Raw genomic sequence first — 10,696 nt, 5'->3', positions numbered from 1 at the left:
GATAACATACAAGTACATGATAAACTGTTGATACTTGATAAGTTGCAGTTGCTCAATAAGGTAAACTAGTACTTGTTATTCGAATCTTTATGCAGTGATACTTGTTCTAGTAAGTTGTTTATTTTATTTCTTTTGCGCCCTAAATTCATGAAAGAAATGTCGAATAACTTGTTATATAACTGCAAATAATATAAAAAATAAATTTTAAACCAATTTCTTTACACATTAGTTATTCTTTCACAATGCAGTCATTTTGACGGCTTTAGGGCAATATAGGTATATACTAAATTTCAGTCTTTCTAGTGTTAAAGATCTTCTCTCCACTTTCTGAAGTACTGAGGGATTAAGGGCTCCAACTTATGAATTTGGAGGGTATATAATTAGCTCATAACAATTCACCTCCTTCCCTTATCCTGACCACTTTCCCTCCCTTAACTGCCTAATCCGGGTCAGGCCTGGCTGACCCAGGTACTTGGTTACCAGATGTGTGGAGCCAGAAAGAACTAAATAGTTCCCCCCTAAAAAGCCAGAAACGAAGCCAAGAGGCCCTTGAAGCTGGGGGTGAAAAGCTTGTCAGGGCTGAGGTGGTCACCAGAGCTAAGGTTAATATCTGAGGAGTCAGGAAGCCAGAGAGAAAACAAATGATAGGTCAAAATGGTGACCAGGGGCCATCTGAGCCAACAATAGACCTGGCAGGCTCTGGTCCATGGCTGCTTATGAGAAATGTGTGGCATAAGAGCCTGAGATAGAATGGACATTGACCCAGACTTGCACAGTTTAATTAAAATCTGGACATTCCCTTCCTTGCCTTGAATGATTCATGATTCTTTGATATTATACACATTGATTTTGTTATTGTCATAATTAGCTAGTTAATATTAATAATAGAAAGAAAGCAAACATTGTGGAAAGAGCAAAGGGGAGGCCAGACGTTTTAAGCATGGTCATCTGGGCAGCTTCAACAAGAAGCTACAGCTTCATGCTCCCCGTGGAACCACAGTTCATTCCCTGCAGATCACTGGGGAGGGACCAAACAAAGGGGAGATGGGGGCATGCGCAGAGAAGGCACGGTGATGTAGGAAGATGCTTGCCTGTCAGTCTAGCCTGGGGAACAATGGATTGGCTAGGAGGTGGCCCCCATCAGAAGCATGGGAAATCTTGGAGAGTGAATTGGTTAGTTTGAAGAAGCTCCTGGTTAAAATCCTGAAACACAGAGTTCCTCTCTCTGGCTTGCTCTTGCTGTATCTTGCTTTGTGACCCACCCTCGCCCTGTGCTCTCTTGTTCTCTCTCCATAGCCTTTAGCCTTAAGCAGGCACATGGCCCATGGCGTGTGGATACCACACACAGTGAACTGCAGCTAGGAACCACGCTAAGCTAGCCAGATGCTAGACTGGACTTTAATATGGAACAAAAATTCTGGACAGTGGCTTCAAATCTGTCTCTGCTGAAGACAAGATTGGATTTCTTCGATGGCAAGACAGATGGGAACATGGAGGGAAAGCCCCCTTAATTTTACATCATCAATAAAGCTTTCCACAAAATCCCATTCTCCGGTGGGGGCCTCAGAAAATTCCTTTTCTCTAGGCACCCCAAGAACTCCACTTCCACCAATAACACTTTCTCTGCTTAAAATCTCCTTCTGCCACAGTGTTAACCTGGTAGCTCCTGCATGACCCTCTAGATTTTACAGCGTGTCACTTCTGATGAAGGGCCTCCCTAACTCAGGGCAGTTTAATTTCGTTGTTTAGAGATCCAACTAGATTATTAAATTCCATGAGAGTTGTGATACATCTTGCTCTTTTTGAGTCCCCGAAGTCGAAAGTTCTCGGCAAATGCTTACTCAATGTATGTTTTAAATTAGGTTGTTCACAATCTTTCTTTGAACTCATTTGGCTTGTGTACCCTTTCTGGTCTCTCATTCTGTCTTATATGTGGGAAAGTCCACAGTGTGCTCCGGGCTTTAAGAAACATAAGCAGGTTGTTGAAATGGTTATGAGCACAGACTCTGGCTGCAGACTGCTTGGGTTTGGAGTCACTGTTTATTGGCCTGGTGGCCGTGTTAGTTTGCTAGGGCTACCATAACACAGTACCACAAGCTGGGTGGCTTACCCACACATGTATTGTCTCCAGTTCTGGAAGCTAGAAGCCTGAGATGGAGGTGTCGGTAGGATGGTTTCTTCTGAGTGCTGTGCGGAAGACTCCTGGCTTCTGGTGGTTTGCAGGAATCTCTGCTTCTGTTGCATCACCTCAATCTCTGCCTACACCTTCACATGGAGCTCTCTCTGTGAGCATGTCTGTGTCCTAATTTCCCCTTTTTGTAAGGAGACCAGTCATATTGGAGTAGGGCCCACTCTACTCCAGTATGTCTTCAACCCAACTAATTTCATCTGCAATGACTCTATTTCCAAATCAGGTCACATTCTGGGGCCTTAGGGGTTGGGACTTCAGCTATACTAATCGTGTGTGTGCGTGGAAGGGCACATTCTCCCATTACAGCGACCCTTGGCAAATTACCTGGTTTCAGTTTGCATGTTAGTGAAATAGAGTAAAACTAGAGCCTAGCTTATAGGGATGTTGTGTGATGAAGTGAATTAATATTCGTAAAGCATTTAAAATAGTGCACGGCACAAGTAAGCCCTGCATCAGCATTAACCATGGTTTTTGGCTGTGTATATGTCTTTCCTCTTCATTAACCTGTGGTGGTGGGGACTCTGCTTGGTCCTATTCCTCACGGTGTCACATCATCTAGAGCACAGCACTTTCTACCTGATTGAAAATCTTTGAACTGAATTTATCAAACTAAACGGAAGGCACGGTGATCCTAGACTGGAGTTGAAAGTCTGTCTGGATTTGTGAGGTAATACATTTGGTAGATTACGCTTCATCATGCCATCCACGTAGTTGGTCCCAAAGGCTTGCCCTGCGATGCATCCGAAACCTCTCTTCTTTCTGTTCTCTTCCTGAGATTTCCTGCTTTCTTAAAAGCGCTTGGGGAATTCAGTGTCACACACAAATGCCATCTTGTCTCCAGGTACAGAAAGAGCGTTCAGCCTGAGCGTCTTACCTTTAGTCACTGGCATCCTTGATGCTGGGGTTCTCTAATCAGTCCTGGTATTATCAGGGCGAGGCAGGAACAAGAAGGGAGGAGCAATGTGGTATTTCTTCCTCAGAGTCCTGGGTGGGCCATCTGGCAATCTTTAAATCCAGGTGCCAGATTGAATAACATGCTTTGGGTGACTTTATAAATGTATTCTTCAGGGGAGATGTTGTTTTAACCTCTGTGCTTCACACCACTTCCTCGCTGATGGAAATCTTTTCTGTCCTTTGCTTGAAAATGACGTGAAACACAGCCCAGTGGAGACTAATAAATCAGCATAAGAATTTCTCAGCTGGTCCGAACAGCAGCTAATGATGGGAAAGGTGGTTGGATTGTTCTGCGTAAAGCCAGGACAAGAAAATGATGTGCAAGTATTGTTCAGCGAATATGAGGCACAGTCTGGGGGTCCTGAGTGAAACTGCAACTCAGCTCTTCCTCATGTTCCAGTGACAGGGGAGACCGTCTCCATGTGGGAGTCCGAGTGATGAAATGAGAAAATGCCGCATGGGGGACAGTGAGTTCAAGTTCTAGCCTTGCCTGGGTTGCTTATTGGTTCCTTGAAATTAACAAGTCATGTTACTTTTTGTGTCTCTGTTGCCTCTTTTGCGCAATGAGGTTGTTGAACTAGGACCGTGATCTTTGAGGTTCCTTCTATGCCAGGGACTCCCAACCTTTTTGGCCGTGCCCCACCTAAGCATCTCTAAAATAATGGTGCCCCAATCCCCGTGGCATATAATTCTTCTTATTAAAAAAGTGAGCTCCTATTCACATGGAGGAAGCCTAAAAGGCCATTAACTTGGTCTCAACAAGCTTCCAAAGAACATGGCATCCATGAAAGAGAAAAATAAAAGAACGAAAGGACAGTTCAAGTACCGAGGAAGAAATCACTAAGAAATGGTTAAAAAATAATAATATGAAAAATCGCAAATAAAGTTTCAAAACATTTCATAGAGAACTGAAATGCACACATATGCCACAATATATATTTATATGCTGTATATTAGGCCCCTAGAACCATAAGAAATGCAAAAAATTCACTGTTAATAACTCATTCTCGGATTATCTCCCTTAAAAATCAAATTGCCCCTCTGTGGGGTGTATGCTCCACATTGGGAACCACTGTTCTATGCTTTCACTTCCCTCATCACATTTTATAAACCTGTAGACCTGCCGTCTTTTGACTCCAGGCCAAGTGGTTATAATCACTCTAGTTTCTTACAATTCACCCTTTAATTACTCTCATGGAACTCAGTTCCCAGTATTTGTATTCCTGAATTGCATTGTCTCAGAATTGTATATTCTAAATTGCATTGTATATTCTAAATTGCATGGTCTCAAACTAGTTTCAAGGCTTGAATAAGAGCCCGAGTATATATTATAACTGAATCAAAGGAAAAGAAGGAACACATAGAGATCAACTCCTAATACTGAGAAATTATCTGAATGGCTTAGCAAAGAAGTGTCCCCACATATGAGACAGAAGATTGTTCATCATCATTGTGCATGTTTCTCTGCTCACAATACTTCTGGCACCAAATGTGTGGGCTTTATTCCCCTTGTACCAACCAATTTTCCAACGCTCTGGACCCCCTGGGCATTATTTAATTTAATTTGGACACTACCTGGAGTTAGTGCCCAATTCCACAGGTTTAAGGGCTCAGTCCCACAAGATTGCCCTCAACTTCAGACACCAGTCACACATGGTGGATCCTCAGGGTACCCACACTTCTGTCTATCTTGCCTACTAAGTTGGGGGTTCCCACAAACCCAGTCAGTTTTCAATAATTTGCTAGAAAAGCTCACAAAACTCAGGGAAACATCTACCTATATCTATTAATTTATCATAAAAGACGTTATAAAAGATACAGATTGAAGAGGTCTTTAGGGGAAAGTCAGAAGGGTCCCACATGTGGAAACGTCTGTCCCGTTGGAGTTGGTGTGTGCTACCCTCTCAGCATCTAAACCCCATTTAGAAATTTTTCTGGAGGCTTCATCATGTACATATGATTGATTATTAATTCAATCTCCAGCCCCTCTTCCCTTTATGGAGAATACAGGAGGGACTAAAAATTCCAAGCTTCTACAGACTGGAATCTCAGAGGGAAGGCGGAGGTGTATTGGGGTGTGGTTGGGTGGGTAGTTGGAAAGAGATCAACTAAAGAACTTGTTAGCATATATGCATAACCCATTGACACAGACAATAGAGTAGTGAAGGCCTGGGGTGGAGGACAGGGTCAGGCTAGAAGGGGTTAATGGAGGGGAAGGGGGGAGAGACATACCTAACACTTGTAATACTTTCAACAATAATGATTTAATTTAAAAAAACATAATAAAAAATAAAAGTTCCAAGCTTCTAATCATGGCTTGATCTTCCTGGTGACCAGCCCCTCTTCCGAAACTGTCCAGGATCCAACAAGGAGTCATCTCATTAGAACAAAAGATGCTTCTCTCACTCGGGAAATTCAAAGGGATTTAGGAGCCTTGTGTAAGATGCTCCTATCACTCCAGAAATTACAAGGGTTTTAGGAGCTCTGTGTCAGAAACCAGGGGCAGAAACCAAGTACACATTTCTTATGTCACATTGTCCTTGTGAAGTCTTGGAATAAAGCAGAAATAGAAGGACATATAAAGGGTGAAAAGCATCCCTGGGTCTCACCTCTAACTCAGAGCTTCTTGGCAAGAGGACGGAGTCATTGATTATCTGACAGAAACAGATAAAGGGTCTCCCAGAAATACGCCAGCAGATCACTACCTGGAAGCGCTTGCTGCGGTATTCTGAGGGGGTCACAAGTCAGTCAAGGCGCCAGCTAGCTGGGGATGAAATTTTTATTTTTATTTATTTTTGGCAAGTTTAGGTCAGGCAGCGTGTGGTTTGCGATGATCTTGGAAGAAAGTGCTTTGTGAGGGTAGAGTGAGCTGGGTCCCTCTGCCCCATATTGTGCCTGGATATTTCTCTGAAGCAAGGAGTAATGTGGATGTGGAAGAAGTTCTGACACCTCCAGTCTTCCTAAACAGTCCCTGTAAGAAGAGAGGTGGGTGGGGGAGGAGGAAGAACACACATCAAGACTCAGATTCAAAGAGTCTCTGATTTTTAAGAGTAAATGTGTTTTTATTCTACTTTCTCATAAGAACCCTCAATGCATTTATTCTCTAAGTAACCTCGTTACATTCACTTGATAATGAAGGTCTGCACGGACTCACACTTTTTTAGATCTGTTTTGGTTGTCATAACTCTTTCTATCCATTCATAATGCTGCTTGCTTGACCTTTCAGAAATGTGATTTTTTTTTTCTCATGAGCACTTCCTTAGACTAGGTATTCTTCTTAAGAAGAACCTGAAGGAAATGTGCAGAAAGCCTTGGCTTGATTTTTCTGACACAGGCATTTTATCAGCCCTCACTACCCAGGAGTGACTCTATTTACTCACCTGCTGTCCCCAAAGCTCTGCAGAACTGGCTGCAGATCAGGCCTCTGGATATTCCCAAGCCACTGGTTGCTCTCAAAGCCAAGGAGGGGCTAATTAGCTGAATTTCACATTTGAAGAAAAACCGTCTGAGAACATGAAACATTTGGGCTGGTGAAACCTGAGACAGTTTGTATACTCACATAACATTTGGTGGAAAATAAATCCAAATAAATGCTAATTCCTTCATATTTAAATGGTTAAAATGTTGCTTTGTCAGAATTATTTTATAGACACATAATATTTTTCAACCCAGCTCCTCACTTTGATTTGGCCTATAACCAGTTTACTTGTATTATTTTTCTAACTTCTAAATCAGCATAATCAAGCATATAGTTTGTCAACCATTTTTATATGTTGAAAATTCTGACTTCAACTAATCCTTTGGTATACATTTAAAAATCCCTTTTGCTATTTAAAAAACCTCAGTTAACTCAAGAGTTTCTTTAGTGACTGATTTGCTATAAAGAAACAATATGCTTGATAGTTATTTAATCACTTTGAATTTCAGTTTTCATATCAAAAAATGAAAATAATAATGCCTCTCTTACAGTGGTGTAGAGTAGATATGAGATAATAAATGGGACATACTTGTGAGCAGAAAGGTCTAATATTAGTATTGATTTTACTAAAAGCAAAACAACCGAAATATAATCATATCCCTATATATAAAAGCCTAATATGCAAATTGTCTCTGTGGGAATTTGACCAGGAGACCGATTGCTCGCTATGACATGCGCTGACCACCAGAGGGCAGTGCAGAATGAAGGAGGCCTGGGCTGGCAGCTGGAAAGCCCCAATCAGCCCTGATCGTTGGCCAGGCCTAGGGACTCTACCTGTGCACAAATTTCATGCACCGGGCTTCTAGTATTGTAATAATTATGTATGGTGCCAGGTGGGTAACTAGAGTTATCAAGGGAATCACATTGTAAATTATACAAATATCTAACCACTATGCTGTACACCTAAAACTAATATAAAATAATATTGAATATTAACTGTAATTGAAAAAAAATAGAAAAATGTTGGGAGTCTTGTTAAGCCCAAGGGGTGGGCCAGGGGGAGTTATTAGTGTCAAAGACCTTTGCAGGGTGTATACATGTTTGTTGTTGGCTTTCGGATGAGTTGAAGCTTCAAAGGTGCTTTAGTGTCAGGGACACTTACAGCTTCCGTTTTTAAGTCTCTCCGTAGACAGGTAATGCGGTTTAGTTCCCTGCTGACTAACCCTCTAAAGAGAGGCCGTGGTGTAATGTGGCTTCCCTCTTTGGTAGTAAGCAGTGGAGAGAGAATGCAGGAAGATGGTGGTTGTGCTGGGTACCTCTCCTGGACACCTGACTGCAGGGGGCGGGGGGGTGGTGATCGAGGGCAGGGAAGGTGGTGGTTGTGCTGGGTACCTCTCCAGGACACTTGACTGCACCAGGATTTGTGGGGGGGAGGGCACGATAGGAGGAGGGGAAGCTGGTGGTTGTGGGGCACCGCTCCTGGACATCTGACTGACGGTCCATACCGTGAGCAGTTTTCCTCCTGATCACTTGTTGTTCAGGTACCTGGTCTATGAAGGCTGGAGAGCATTTACTTACTTAGAATCACTGAAGATCATACTTCAGTGATCGGGGTAAAAGGGGCCACAGGGGAGAGGGGCCACAGGTAGCTGCCTGGCCGACCCCACCCCTGATCGGGCTGGTTGGCCACCGCAGTGAGCATCAAAGCCACCGGTCATTCTGGTCATTCCACTGTTTGGTTGCTTGGCTTTTATATATATATACTAGAGACCCAGTGCGCGACATTCGTATACTGGGGTGGGGCGGTCTCTCAGTCCGGCCTGCGCCCTCTCACAGTCCAGGACCCTCAGGGGATGTCCCACTGCCAGCTTAGGATGTCCTGTGGGAGCTCACTGACCACCAGGGGGCAGCTCCTGTGTTAAGAGTCTGCCCCCTGGTGGTCAGTGCCCATCGTAGAGACCAGTCGTTCTGCCGTTTGGTCAATTTGCATATTAGTCTTTTATTATATAGGATAGATTATTGACTGTCATCCCTATGCTGTATTTAATCCCATCACATTTTTACTCAGTTCCCCAATGCTCCTCCCATCTGGCAAACATCAGTTTGTTCTCTGTATGTATGAGTCTGTTTCTGTTTTGTTTGTTCATTTCTTTGTTCTTTAGATTCCACATATAAGTGAAATCATATGGTATTAAGACACCCACATTTATCTGTTAGTTCATCTCCATGTAACAGAAAACCCAAATGAACGCTGACGTAAGCATACAAGAGCATTTTTTATCTCGTGTAAAAGAAGTCTGATGGATGGGACCTAAAGAATGTGGAAGCTCCACAAAATTTGTAGGGCCCCATGCTCCTTGCATCTTCCTGCTACACTACCCAGATATATGGCTCATCTCCCGAAAGTCATCCCAGTATCCAACATGTTTGCTGTAGCTTCATCCCACAAATTCAATAGGGTGGAGAAAGGAAGAACTCAAAAATGTCTTTCCCAAGCTCTTTCTCCCCATTTTAAGGAACTTTCCTGGAAGTCACTCCCAGCAATTCATGCATATATTTCATAGGCCAGAATTTAGTCAGTTGGCCACCCTTAGGTGCAAGAGAGGCTGGGACATATAGTATTTTAGTTTGTGCATTGTTGCCCTCAGTTGTATAGGCATTTTATTAGTAAGATAAAAGGCAAGAATGGAGATTTGATAAGCAACTAGCAGTTCCCAAACAAAATGTAAATTATCTGTGGCATCCTGGGAAAAGAGTAAAAAGGAAAACCTATGGTCAAGGAGAATTGACCTGGTGACCTGACCAACTGTCTACATCCACACTCCCACACTCCCACTCTTACTGGAGTAATAGCCTGGCTCTCCCACCAGTGGGGCTGGGGGAGGAGGGTATAATAATTAGCATCTATTATTTACTTGATATTTGCCAAGCCATGTATAATCACATTACATGCATTACCTCATTAAGTCTCAAAGCACACCTGGAAGTAGGTGCTAATATTATTCCTATTCTATATGTACTCATTTGAGGCTTGAGATTAATTGATTTAATTAAAATTACTAGAAAGCAGAGACTTGAATTCAGGTTATTATCTCAGAAGCAAATACTCTAAACCAGCGGTTCTCAACCTGTGGGTCGAGACCATCGGAAAACACATATAGCATATCAGATATTTACATTACGATTCATAACAGTAGCAACATTACAGTTATGAAGTAGCAACGAAAATAATTTTATGGTTGGGGGGCCAGTTAGATATTAAACCTCCTCTTATAGGTAATGAGGAATGCTGAAAAGAAATTGCAAATAGATGCAAGACTGGTCTATCCACAGGGCAGTAACCAATGGCATTCCACCAGATACAATTTTTTTCTGTTTCTTAGAGCAAGAATTACTTGCATCATCTTCAGTTTTCTTACAGAGTTCTAAAATAGCTCTAAGACACTGAAAGACTAAGATAACCTGGAAGTGTATGCTAGACGGGCCCTCAATAACCTTGCCATCATTTTAAAAACTCATAAATTAAAATGTTTCTCCCCATTGCCGGGTATGCCCGCATTTATACAGACATAAATGGCTGGCGTGGCTCAACGGTTGAATGTCGACCTATGAGCCAAGAAGTCACGGTTCCATTTCAGGTCAGGGCACATGCCCGGGTTGCAAGCTTGATCCCCAGTTTGGGGTGTGCAGGAAGCAGCCACTCAGTGATTCTCTCTCATCATTGGTGTTTCTCTCTCTCTCTCTCTCTCTCCCCCTCTCCCTTCCTCTCTGAAATCAGTAAAAATACATACATATATTTTTTAAAAGAGAATATTCCCCCATGTTCCTTTTAACCAGTTACCCTTTATTGACCTGCTACCATAGGACCAGCATAAAGACTGGAAAGGGGAAGACTGATCTTTTCTCTTGGAACTGCTCCTCTGTGATGGTAATAACTTTCCAAACTAAGATGGAAACTAGATTCCAAGGGCTGCTATGTCCAGCTTTGGTGACGTCATTAACAAATACGTATTGGATGCCTTCAGTGTGCCAGATACTCTGCCAGCTGAGCAAAGCAGACACAGCCCCTGCTGTCAGATGCAGGTCAAGAGAGAAAACTTAACTTCCAAATGAGGGCAAATAAGCTGGGTAAT

General features: G+C 42.7%; 1 protein-coding gene across 1 annotated transcript in view; it reads left to right on the top strand.

Moving 5' to 3' along the window:
- Nucleotides 1-10,696, top strand: part of LOC102763815 (histone-arginine methyltransferase CARM1-like) — a 131,219-nt gene that overhangs the window by 69,746 nt on the left and 50,777 nt on the right. The gene's annotated exons all lie outside the window — the stretch shown is intronic.

This window comes from Myotis davidii, unplaced genomic scaffold (assembly GCF_000327345.1).
Source record: "Myotis davidii unplaced genomic scaffold, ASM32734v1 scaffold83, whole genome shotgun sequence".
Lineage (NCBI taxonomy): Eukaryota > Metazoa > Chordata > Mammalia > Chiroptera > Vespertilionidae > Myotis > Myotis davidii.
Note: the sequence above shows the minus strand (reverse complement) of the source record. Positions and strands in the feature narration are given on the sequence as shown.